This window comes from Neofelis nebulosa, chromosome X, assembly GCF_028018385.1.
Source record: "Neofelis nebulosa isolate mNeoNeb1 chromosome X, mNeoNeb1.pri, whole genome shotgun sequence".
NCBI classification, from domain to species: Eukaryota; Metazoa; Chordata; class Mammalia; order Carnivora; family Felidae; genus Neofelis; species Neofelis nebulosa.
In genome coordinates this window covers 14,596,914-14,609,849 of record NC_080800.1, presented here as the reverse complement: position 1 = coordinate 14,609,849, position 12,936 = coordinate 14,596,914, and the positions used below count along the sequence as shown (strand labels likewise).

General features: G+C 39.5%; 1 pseudogene; it reads right to left on the bottom strand.

Moving 5' to 3' along the window:
• Window positions 1-607: 607 nt before the first annotated feature.
• LOC131502397 (peptidyl-prolyl cis-trans isomerase FKBP3-like) lies at window positions 608-1,582 on the bottom strand (annotated as a pseudogene).
• Window positions 1,583-12,936: the final 11,354 nt, after the last annotated feature.

Genomic DNA, 12,936 nt, shown 5'->3' with positions numbered 1-12,936 from the left:
TATATATGTAGCTAAAAGAAATGTGTGCACAGTGCACCAAAAGACCTGTACAAGAATGTTCAAAGAGCATGACACATCATGATCAAGTAGGCCTTCACCCAGGAATGCAAAGTTGGGTTAAAGTTTAAAAATCAAGCAGTTTAATTCATCACATTAACAGAATAAGGGGGGGATCATGCAATTATTGAACAGATGAAGAAAGATCATTTGACAGTATTAAACATTCTTTCATGGTAAAAATTTTTAGCAAAATAGAAGAAAAGAATATTACTTTTTTCTTTTAAACTTTAAATCCAGTATAATTAACATACAGTGTTCTATTAGTTTCAGGTATACAATATAGTGATTTAACAATTCTTTTTTTTTTTGACACTTGATACATTTTTATTGAACCTTTTAGTTTACAACCTGAGGTAAAAGGAAAATCAGTTCCCCATAACCAATATTTTATGCAGCTGTAGTAAAATATTTCACACTTTAGGGAATTATGATGGATTGCATATCTTAAAAGTTGGGGATAGAGTAAACAATATTTGACTTCTTGAATTTTCCAGTTGACTCTTCCCTTACAATAGTAACCAGCTCAGATTAGTTATATAAGTTTCTTCAGGGCCATGTTTTATTGTTGCTGATGTCTTTATACCTGAAGCATTGTTATTTCAACGAATATCCAGTAATTCCACTTTAAGAATGAGTTTTGCATTTGGTGGAATTTTGGCATCAGGCTGTCCTTTCTTTCCATAAGCCCATTCTGGCTCAATCTCTAGTCGAGCCTTTTCTCCTTTACTCATGGTCAAGAGAACTTCATCCCATCCTCTGATAACTTTGCCTGTTCCAACCTTAAAACTTAAAGGCTTGGCATTTTTCTTCTTCTTTGAACTTGTTTGAATATTAATATCATAAACAGCCCTATCCTATAGTGTTCCTGTATACTAAGTGAACAACCTGTCTCTTTTGGGGAAAGTTGGTTTTATCTCCTTTTTTTTTTTTAAATTTTTTTATTTAAAAAAAAATTTTTTTTTTCAATGTTTTTTATTTATTTTTGGGACAGAGAGAGACATAGCATGAACGGGGGAGGGGCAGAGAGAGAGGGAGACACAGAATCGGAAACAGGCTCCAGGCTCCGAGCCATCAGCCCAGAGCCCGACGCGGGGCTCGAACTCACGGACCGCGAGATCGTGACCTGGCTGAAGTCGGACGCTTAACCGACTGCGCCACCCAGGCGCCCCTGTTTTATCTCCATTTTTAAGAACAGAATTTATTTTGGTGGACCCTCATTCAGAGTCTCTTCAGGCTTGGTTTCTTTGGGTTTGTCTTCATTAAACTTCACATTTTTCACCTGCTCAGATATTTATACTTTCAGTACCCTTGAAGCTCATTCAAAAAGATGATTATAGGCTGAAACCAAATGGTCCCTGTTAGCTGTTTTGGCCACATTTTTAATGTTTACTAATAACTTATGTTCTGAAAGAAAGAAATCTGAACTGTGGTCCTGTAGAAACTTGATAATGTCCTTCTTGGGTAGCTGCCCATTGCACAGCTACTCTATGGTCCAGTGCTGCTGTGGAACAGTCACTGCCATCTTCCCCTGCTTGTGATTAGAAAATTCTATACATTACCCAGTGCTCATCATGATACATGTACTCTTAATCCCTTCACCTGTTTCATCCATTCCCCCACCCATTTTCCCTCTGATTACTGCCAGGTTGTTCTCTGTATTTCAGAGTGATTTTTATTTGTCTCTTTTTTCTTCGTTCATTTTTTAAATTCCATATATAAGTGAATTTCTATATTTGTCTTTCTCTGATCGACTTATTTCACTTAGCATTATACTCTAGATCCATCCGTGTTGTTGTAAATGGCAATATTTCATCTTTATGGTTTATAGTACTATTCCATTGTGCGCATATATATATATATATATGTATATATATAAAATGTGTGTGTATATATATGTATATGTGTGTATATATGTGTGTATATATATATATATCATGCATATTCCATTGCATGCATGCATACCCACACACACACACACACACCCCATGTCTTCTTATCCTTTCATCTGATGGACACTTGGGTTGCTTCCATAATTTGGCTATTGTAAATAATGCTGTAATGAACATGTGCATATTCTTTTCAAATTAGTCTTTTTGTATTTTTTTGGCAAATAGTGAAATTACTGGATCATATGGTAATTCTATTTTTAACTTTTTTTAATTGAAATTTATTGTCAAATTGGTTTCCATACAACACCCAGTGCTCATCCCAAAAGGTGCCCTCCTCAATACCCATCACCCAACTTCCCCTCTCTCCCACCCCCCATCAATGCTTAGTTCTCAGTTCTTAAGAGTCTATTATGCTATGGCTCCCTCCCTCTCTAACCTCTTTTTTTTTTTCTTCCCCTCCCCTGATTTCTGTTAAGTTTCTCAGGATCCACATAGGAGTGAAAACATACGGTATCTGTCTTTCTCTGTATGACTTACTTCACTTAGCGTAACACTCTCCAGTTCCATCCACATTGCTACAAAAGGCCATATTTCATTCTTTCTCATTGCCATGTAGTATTCCATTGTGTATATAAACCACAATTTCTTTATCCATTTGTCAGTTGATGGACATTTAGGCTCTTTCCATAATTTGGCTATTGTTGAAACTGCTGCTCTAAACATTGGGGTACAAGTGCCCCTATGCATCAGCACTCCTGTATCCCTTGGGTAAATTCCTAGCAGTGCTATTGCTGGGTCATAGGGTAGGTCTATTTTTAATTTCTTGAGGAACCTCCACACTGTTTTCCAGAGCGGCTGCACCATTTTGCATTCCCACCAACAGTGCAAGAGGGTCCCTGTTTCTCCACATCCTCGCCAGCATCTATGGTCTCCTGATTTTGTTCATTTTAGTCACTCTGACTGGCATGAGGTGATATCTGAGTGTGGTTTTGATTTGTATTTCCCTGATAAGGAGCGACGTTGAACATCTTTTCATGTGCCTGTTGTCCATCTGGATGTCTTCTTTAGTGAAGTGTCTATTCATGTTTTCTGCCCATTTCTTCACTGGATTATTTGTTTTTCGGGTGTGGAGTTTGGTGAGTTCTTTATACATTTTGGATACTAGCCCTTTGTCTGATATGTCATTTGCAAATATCTTTTCCCACTCTGTTGGTTGCCTTTTAGTTGTGTTGATTGTTTCCTTTGCTGTGCAGAAGCTTTTTATCTTCATGAGGTCCCAATAGTTCATTTTTGCTTTTAATTCCCTTGCCTTTGGGGACGTGTCAAGTAAGAGATTGCTGCGGCTGAGGTCAGAGAGGTTTTTTCCTGCTTTCTCCTCTAGGGTTTTGATGGTTTCCTGTCTCACATTCATGTCCTTTATCCATTTTGAGTTTGTTTTTGTGAATGGTGTAAGCACGCGGTCTAGTTTCATCCTTCTGCATGTTGCTGTCCAGTTCTCCCAGCACCATTTGTTAAGGAGACTGTCTTTCTTCCATTGGATATTCTTTCCTGCTTTGTCAAAGATTAGTTGACCATACTTTTGTGGGTTTAATTCCGGGGTTTCTGTTCTATTCCATTGATCTATGTGTCTGTTTTTGTGCCAATACCATGCTGTCTTGATGCTTACAGCTTTGTAGTAGAGGCTAAAGCCTGGGATTGTGATGCCTCCCGCTTTGGTGGTCTTCTTCAAAATTACTTTGGCTATTCGGGGCCTTTTGTGGTTCCATATGAATTTTAGGATTGCTTGTTCTAGCTTCGAGAAGAATGCTGGTGCAATTTTGATTGGGATTGCATTGAATGTGTAGATAGCTTTGGGTAGTATTGACATTTTGACAATATTTATTCTTCCAATCCATGAGCAGGGAATGTTTTTCCATTTCTTTATATCTTCTTCAATTTCCTTCATAAGCTTTCTGTAGTTTTCAGCATACAGATCTTGTACATCTTTGGTTAGGTTTATTCCTAGGTATTTTATACTTCTTGGTGCAGTTGTGAATGGGATCAGTTTCTGTATTTGTTGCTTCATTATTAGTGTATAAGAATGCAACTGATTTCTGTACATTGATTTTGTATCCTGCAACTTGGCTAAATTCATGTATCAGTTCTAGCAGACTTCTGGTGGAGTCTATCGGATTTTCCATGTATAGTATCATGTCATCTGCAAAAAGTGAAAGCTTGACTTCATCTTTGCCAATGTTGATGGCTTTGATTTCCTTTTGTTGTCTGATTGCTGATGCTAGCACTTCGAACACTATGTTAAACAACAGCGGTGAGAGTGGACATCCCTGTCGTGTTCCTGATCTCAGGGAAAAAGCTCTCAGTTTTTCCCCATTGAGGATGATGTTAGCTGTGGGCTTTTCATAAATGGCTTTTATGATCTTTAAGTATGTTCCTTCTATCCCGACTTTCTCGAGGGTTTTTATTAAGAAAGGTTACTGAATTTTGTCAAAGGCCTTTTCTGCATCGATTGACAGGATCATATGGTTCTTATCTTTTCTTTTATTAATGTGATGTATCACATTGATTTGTGAATGTTGAACCAGCCCTGCATCCCAGGAATGAATCCCACTTGATCATGGTGAATAATTCTTTTCATATGCTGTTGAATTCGATTTGCTAGTGTCTTATTGAGAATTTTTGCATCCATATTCATCAGGGATATTGGCCTGTAGTTCTCTTTTTTTTACTGGGTTTCTGTCTGGTTTAGGAATCAAAGTAATGCTGGCTTCATAGAATGAGTCTGGAAGTTTTCCTTCCCTTTCTATTTTTTGGAATCGCTTGAGAAGGATAGGTATTATCTCTGCTTTAAACGTCAGGTAGAACTCCCCTGGGAAGCCATCTGGTCCTGGACTCTTATTTGTTGGGAGATTTTTGATAACTGATTCAATTTCTTCGCTGGTTATGGGTCTGTTCAAGTTTTCTATTTCTTCCTGTTTGAGTTTTGGAAGTGTGTTGGTGCTTAGGAATTTGTCCATTTCTTCCAGATTTTCGAGTTTGTTGGCGTATGATTTTTTTATAGTATTCCTTGATAATTGCTTATATTTCTGAGGGATTGGTTGTAATAATTCCATTTTCATTCATGATTTTATCCATTTGGGTCATTTCCCTTTTCTTTTTGAGAAGCCTTGCTAGAGGTTTATCAGTTTTGTTTATTTTTTTCAAAAAACCAACTCTTGGTTTCATTGATCTGCTCTACAGTTTTTTAGATTCTATATTGTTTATTTCTGCTCTGACCTTTATTTTCTTTTTCTGCTGGTTTTGGGGTGTCTTTGCTGTTCTGATTCTATTTCCTTTAGGTGTGCTGTTAGATTTTGTATTTGGGATTTTTCTTGTTTCTTGAGATAGGCCTGGATTGCAAGGTATTTTCCTCTCAGGACTGCCTTCGCTGCATCCCAAAGCATTTGGATTGTTGTATTTTCATTTTAATTTGTTTCTTTATATTTTTTTAATTTCTTCTCTAATTGCCTGGTTGACCCGTTCATTCTTTAGTAGGGTGTTCTTTGACCTCCATGCTTTTGGGGGTTTTCCAGGCTTCTTCCTGTGGTTGATTTCAAGTTTCATAGCATTGTGGTCTGAAAGTGTGCATGGTATGATCTCAATTCTTTTATACTTATGAAGGGGTGTTTTGTGACCCAGTATGTGATCTATCTTGGAGAATGTTCCATGTGCACTCGAGAAGAAAGTATATTCTGTTGCTTTGGGATGCAGAGTTCTAAATATATCTGTCAAGTCCATCTGATCCAATGTATCATTCAGGGCCCTTGTTTCTTTATTGACCATGTGTCTAGATGATCTATCCATTGCTGTAAGTGGAGTGTTAAAGTCCCCTGCAATTACCATATTCTTATCAATAAGGTTGCTTATGTCTGTGATTAATTGTTCTATATATTTGGGGGCTCCCGTATTTGGCGCATAGACATTTATAATTGTTAGCTCTTCCTGATGGATAGACCCTGTAATTATTATATAATGCCCTTTTTCATCTTTTGTTACAGCCTTTAATTTAAAGTCTAGTTTGTCTGATATAAGTATGGCTACTCCATCTTTCTTTTGACTTCTAGTAGCATGACAGATAGTTCTCCATCCCCTCGCTTTCAATCTGAAGGTGTCCTCAGGTCTAAAATGATTCTCTTGTAGATAGCAAATAGATGGGTCTTGTTTTTTTATCCATTCTGATACCCTCTATCTTTTGGTTGGAGCATTTAGTCCATTTACATTCAGTGTTATTTTAGAAAGATATGGGTTTAGAGTCATTGTGATGTCTGTAGGTTTCATGCTTGTGGTGATGTCTCTGGTACTTTGTGGTCCTTGCAACATTTCACTCACAGAATCCCCCTTAGGATCTCTTGTAGGGCTGGTTTAGTGGTGATGAATTCCTTCAGTTTTTGTTTGCTTGGGAAGACCTTTATCTCTCCTTTTTTTCTGAACGACAGACTTGCTGGATAAAGGACTCTTGGCTGCATATTTTTTCTGTTCATCACATTGAAGATTTCCTGCCATTCCTTTCTGGCCTGCCAAGTTTCAGTAGATAGATACGTCAGTAGTCTTATCGGTCTCCCTTTGTATGTTAGAGCATGTTTATTCCTAGCTGCTTTCAGAATTTTCTCTTTATCCTTGTATTTTGCCAGTTTGACTATAATATGTCATGCAGAAGATCGATTCAAGTTACGTCTGAAGGGAGTTCTCTGTGCCTCTTGGATTTCAATGCCTTTTTCCTTCTCCAGATCAGGGAAGTTCTCAGCTATGATTTGTTCAAGTATACCTTCAGCCCCTTTCTCTCTTCCTCCTCTGGAATCCCTATTATACGGATATTATTACGTTTTATCGCATCACTTAGCTCTCTAATTCTCCCCTCATACTCCTGGATTTTTTTATCTCTCTTTTTCTCAGCTTCCTCTTTTTCCATAATTTTATTTCTAATGCACCTATTCTCCCCTCTGCCTCTTCAATCCGAGCCGTGGTCGCCTCCATTTTATGTTGCACCTCATTTATAGCATTTTTTAGCTCCTCCTTCCTGTTTCTTAGTCCCTTGATCTCTGTAGTAATAGATTCTCTGCTGTCCTCTATACTTTTTTCAAGCCCAGCGATTAATTTTATGACTATTATTTTAAATTCATGTTTTGTTATATTGCTTAAATCGTTTTTGATGAATTCGTTAGCTGTCGCTACTTCTTGGAGTTTTTTTTGAGGAGAATTCTTCCATTTCGTCATTTTATAGTCCCTGGGGTGGTGTGGAACTGCAGGGCTCTTCCCCTGTGCTGTCTGGAGTAACTTGTGTTGGTGGGTGGGGCCGCTTTAAGACCCACTGTCTGCTCCCAGCCCACAGCTGGGGCCACAGTCAGACTGGTGTGTACCTTATCTTCCCCTCTCCCAGGGGCAGGGCTCATTGTGGAGTGGTATGGCCCCTGTCTGGGTTACTTGCACACTGCCATGCTTGTGGTGCTGCTTTCATGGGGTCTAGCGTATTAGTTGGGGTGGATCCTCAAGGTGCACAGGGGTGGGAGGGTTAGGCTGAGCTCACTTTGCCTTTGGTGGTCCTCTTCGGGAAGGGCCCTGCCGTACCGGGAGGGAGGCAGACCTGTCGCACGGATGGATCTACAGAAGCACAGTGTTGGGCATTTGCATAGTGCAAGCAAGTTCTGTGAGGGAACTGGTTCCCTTTGGAATTTTGGCTGGGGGATGGTTGAGGGAGATGGCGCTGGCCAGCGCCTTTGTTCCCCGCCGAGCTGAGCTCTGTCTTCTGGGGCTCAACAACTCTCCCTCCCATTGTCCTCTAGCCTTCCCGCTCTCTGAGCAGAGCTGTTGACTTATAACATTCCAGATGTTAAGTCCTGCTGGCTGTCAGAACTCATGCAGTCCAGCCCCTCCGCTTTTGCAAGCCAGACTTGGGGGCTCTGCCTTGCTGAGTGGGCTGCCCCTCCACCACCCTGGCTCCCTCCGGGGAGGTGTAGCGCACACCGCCTCTCAACCCTTCATACCCTATTCTGTGGGCCTCTCGTATACGCTTGGCTCTGGAGAGTCTGTTCTGCCAGTCTTCTGGCGGTTTTCTGGGTTATTTAGGCAGATGTGGGTGGAATCTAAGTGATCAGGACGAGGTGAGCCCAGCGTCCTCCTACGCCGCCATCTTCAAATTCAGTCCCCAAATTTAATTTTTTTTTTTAATTTTTTTTTTTAACGTTTATTTATTTTTGAGACAGAGAGAGACAGAGCACGAACGGGGGAGGGTCAGAGAGAGAGAGGGAGACACAGAATCTGAAACAGGCTCCAGGCTCTGAGCAGTCAGCACAGAGCCCGACGCGGGGCTCGCACTCACATACCGCGAGATCATGACCTGAGCCGAAGTCGGATGCTTAACCAACTGAGCCACCCAGGCGCCCCCCCAAATTTAATTTTAAATTCAGTGTAGTTCCAATAAATGTGTTTTGGTGGAACTTGACAAACTGATTTTAAAATTCATATGGAAATAAAAAGACTAAGGATAGCCATTACCCTTTTGTAGTAGAAGGTTAAAGGGAAGACTTTATCCACTGGATAAGAAGACTATTATAAAGCTGTAGTAATCAAGACAGTATATTATTTTTTCATGGATAGAAAAATAGGCCAGTGGAATAGAATGAAGACCTCAAAAACCTATCCATGCATAAGGTCAGTATTTCACTTACGTTGCAATGTAGAACAGAGGAGAAATGTCATCTTTGGAACAAACAGTACTGAGATTAGTGGCTATAATTAAACCCCTATCTCACAGTGTATCTCCAGATATATTCCAGGTGTATTAAAACCCTAACTATGAAAGGAAAAATAAAAAGCTCCTAGAAGATAATATAGGAAAAGATCTTCATGAAATTGTGGGTAGGGAAGAATTACACAAACAATATACACAAGATACCTTAATTATAAGGAAAGTGGACTTCTGTCTATCAAAAATGAGTGAAAAGAACAACCATAGAATGAGGGAAGGTATTTTCAATTCACAAAACCGAGGAAACTAGTATTTTGATGTATTAAGAACTCTTATATAGGCATGGCCTGGGGAAAATTATGGGATAGTGCTGACCAACAAATTTGGGGAAAACTGAGACCAGGGAACCTTTGTCTCATTCATGGTCTGAAAGTCTCAAAAGAGTCCTCTGGACAGAGACCCATTTGTCAAAATGGGATGACTCAGCCTAGTAAAGAGAGGCATTATTAGACATAGTGAGTGTCTTAGGTCATGTTTACTAGAGCTTGAAACAAAGATTCTGATGCATGCTGTTTTTTGAAGGAATGCTCTCAGGAGAAAGAGAATGAGGGAAGTGGGACAGGGCAGGGGAAGGTAATAAGCAAGGGTATGTTGTTAGCTCCAGCCTGATCCCATAGGGAGTTCTCTAGCATGAGTTCTACCATAGAGTTGTTTCCCCTCGAGACAAGGGGGCCAGAATCCCATACCCCTCTGTAGCATTTAGTCATTTGCTGTGGGCTGTACCCCAGTGGTGGGGGTGAGCATAACTTCCTGGGCAAAAGTGGTCCCCGCTCAGTGGGTCATGTTCTTTAAAGAAAGGGACATTTGTAAGCTGTTAGCAACCAACACACAACATCTGGAAGGATTGTTGAATTGGTTGGTAAAGGGGATCACTGTGGAGCACCACTAGTGTCCTCAGCAGTGAGGACTTGGTTAACACATCTGAGTCAACCTTAGTTTCCATGTGGTATGGATCCTATGTTGGAGCCCAAAAGCCTGCCATGCGGCTGGCCACCACAGGGCACAGTGACCTGGAGCAGAGGATAAAGGGTAAACTCTGTTTCTAGGGGGTGAGAAGGAGGTTGTGACAGGGATTCAGAGGGATTTCTAGAGATGAGATTGAAGCAGCTGGGGGAGAGGGCCAATACTCTCCTAGAATAGTGACTGAGCCAAAAAACCAAAAATGGAAACAGACCTATAGTTGATCAACTGCAGGTGCCGACCTCAAGGCTAGCAGGGGAGACAGCACCAGAGAATACAATGACACCTTTTCTCCTAGACCAATTCCATTTCTACCATCCAGGCTCTAGCCTTGAGAAGTCCCCAGGGGTCAGAAATAAGTGCCATAAGGATTTGTGAAGAATAATATATCAGGTTTTTAAGAAATAAACTGGGGTGCCTGGGTGGCTCAGTTGGTCAAGCGTCCGACTTCAGCTCAGGTCATGATCTCACGGTTTGTGGGTTCAAGCCCTGCATCGGGGTCTCTGCTGACAGCTCAGGGTCCGGAGCCTATTTCGGATTCTGTGTCTCCCTCTCTCTCTGCTCCTCCCCTGCTCATGTTCTCTCTCTCTCTCCCAAAAATAAACATTAAACAAAAAGAAAGAAAGAAACTACATTTACATTGAAAATCTGAATTGTGGTGTAAGTGAAATTTCAACACCCACTTTGAAACACTTCAAGGCCACTAGATTGTTATATTCAAACACATAAATGAATTAAAAGTCTGACCTTTGACAACAAGATTGTAAACCTTTTCAGAGCAGGATTGTGAACCCACATAGCAAAATATTAGATAACTCTCTTTTATCTCATATTACATTCTCTCATGAGATTTGAAACTGATCCTCTTGTTTCAACCCACACATCTTACCAAGAGCCACTGGTAAAAGTCTTAAGACACTGTGGAAAAAGATGATTCAACGATAAACTGTATTGGTATGTCTGTTACTAATTTAGAGAAAAATCAGTTTAGACCTACACCTCACCCCACAATGCCAGATGAATAAAATATATATAAAAATTAATTCATAGAAAACATTGAATTTTATGAGATTTCTGGGGTTCTCTAAGTTTATAAGCTTTAAAGTAATAAACCTCACAATTATGACTGACAAATCTGACTACATAAAAACTTAAAACTTTGAATATAAGAACTTTGAAAAGCACAGAGGAAATGTTGTTTAACAAATGTGGAAAACAGGCTTAAAATCTTAGACAAGATAAAAAGAAACTCTTAATATCACAATAATAAAGATGAAAAAGACAACACAATTCCAAATGAGGAACTATGCTAAGTGAACAGATATGTGGGAAAGTGTTAACCTTTCACTTCAGTCTTAAATATTTATTGAGCATCTGCTATGGGCCAGACACATAAAGTTCTAGGCACTCTAATAAAGTAGTTCTAGGTACAGACATCAAAGAATACAAATAAAATTACTAATCAGATACTAGTGAAACTGATACTTTAATACACTGCTGACAAAAGTAAAATTACACAATTACACATTTGAATTTGGCCATACCTGTCAATTGGTAGCATTGTTAAAATCCTTTAACTTAGGAATTCTACTTTGGGGAACATATCTCCAAAGGAAAAAATAGTCTCAAGAGAGGAAAAGAACTTATATGCCTGAAGATGTTCATCACATTGTATTTTATAAAGAGAGAAAAAATATATGAAAGTACCTTAAGTACTTAGTATTTTAATTCAAGTCTACTTAATTTTTCTGTAGAATCCTTTTTCATAGAATATTTATTAAGATGTTTGAGAACACACCTTCAGGAAGAAAAGGGTCCATGTTTTTGATTATCATCCTGTTCAGATTATAGGGATGTGGTTCATATAGTAATATGGTTTTGGTTGGGTGAAATGTTTAGAGCCCAGGACCACTTAAGCACCAGCCTCTAACCCAGAAGACAGTTTCCAAAACATGAACAGAGGATGAGGGCCCTTGAGAATGCACTTTTGATTTTCCATGGTGTGAGCATCTGTGGTTTTCAGTAAGGCTAGATGGACAAGACCCCTATTATAAGCTAGAGAGTTCAGAAGAAAGGGCAAAGTACATGATTGAGTCTCAGAATAAGCATTCTCAGAGTCATGATGCTCACTAGGAGCTCTCCGAGGTCCTGAAAAACTGCCTGTGCCTCTCTCCAAACTGAAGGAATCTTCATCTCCCTAATGTCTCAACTAAAGGATTCACTACGTCTCCTTGCCTTGACACTTGCCCTCTGGCCTCTAACTCATTGATAGAATCTGTCTATGACCCATGCCTAGTGGGACTTCAGTCATTGCCTTTTATCTGCATGTACTGGCAGATTCATTTATCAGTTTACTTTTAAAAGAAATCTATTAGGTTATTTCAGTAGAAGAGAATATATGTTTTATTAACTTTTGGTTGTACTATCATGAAGAAAGGGAACTCAAGAGAGATCATTTTCAGATATGGGTCTTTTTAGATTAGTAAAACCTTGTATCTGTCATTGTATTTGGTTGTTACTGAGGTAAGTGAGAAAGTAACTACTAGAAGAATACAGGGAAGAAACAGAAGATATTATCAGAGAATTAAGAGGTATAAAGAGCCTACATGTGACTTGTCATACTTTTCAATCCTTCAATTACTGGATTAGCACCAGGGGACAGCAAGGTGCCTTACATATGATTGGTGCTGGTAAACGAATCAGTATTAAACTAGGCATGAGAAGAACAAAGTTCTAGTCCTGTTTAAAAAAATTTTTTTTTAAATAATTTGTTTATTTTTGAGAGGGGTGGGGCAGAAAGAGGGAGACAGAAGATCTGAAGCAGGCTCCGTGCAGTGAGTGCAGAGCCCGATGTGGGGCTCGAACTCATGAACGCTGTGAGATCATGACCCGAAATCAAGAGTTGGCTACCTAACCAACTGAGCCACCCAGGTGCCCCTTGGCTTTATTTTTTAAACTAACTAATTGTATAACATTGGGCAAATCATTTAACTTCTGTGTTAATTAAGGTAACTGCTGCAACAAACAACTGCCAAATTGCAATCACTTAAAACAATGTAAGCTTATTTCTCACCCACATAACAATCTAAAACATATTCCTGGTTTTTCTGGACAACTTTCCTCCAAGTGGTGACTCAAACTTCTTCCCTATTATAGCCTTGGTATTCTCTAAGTTTTTTGAGTAATCTTCATTCACTTGGTCAATAACGAGAAAGAATGAGAGGCATGCTCTCTCCCTGACTGTGC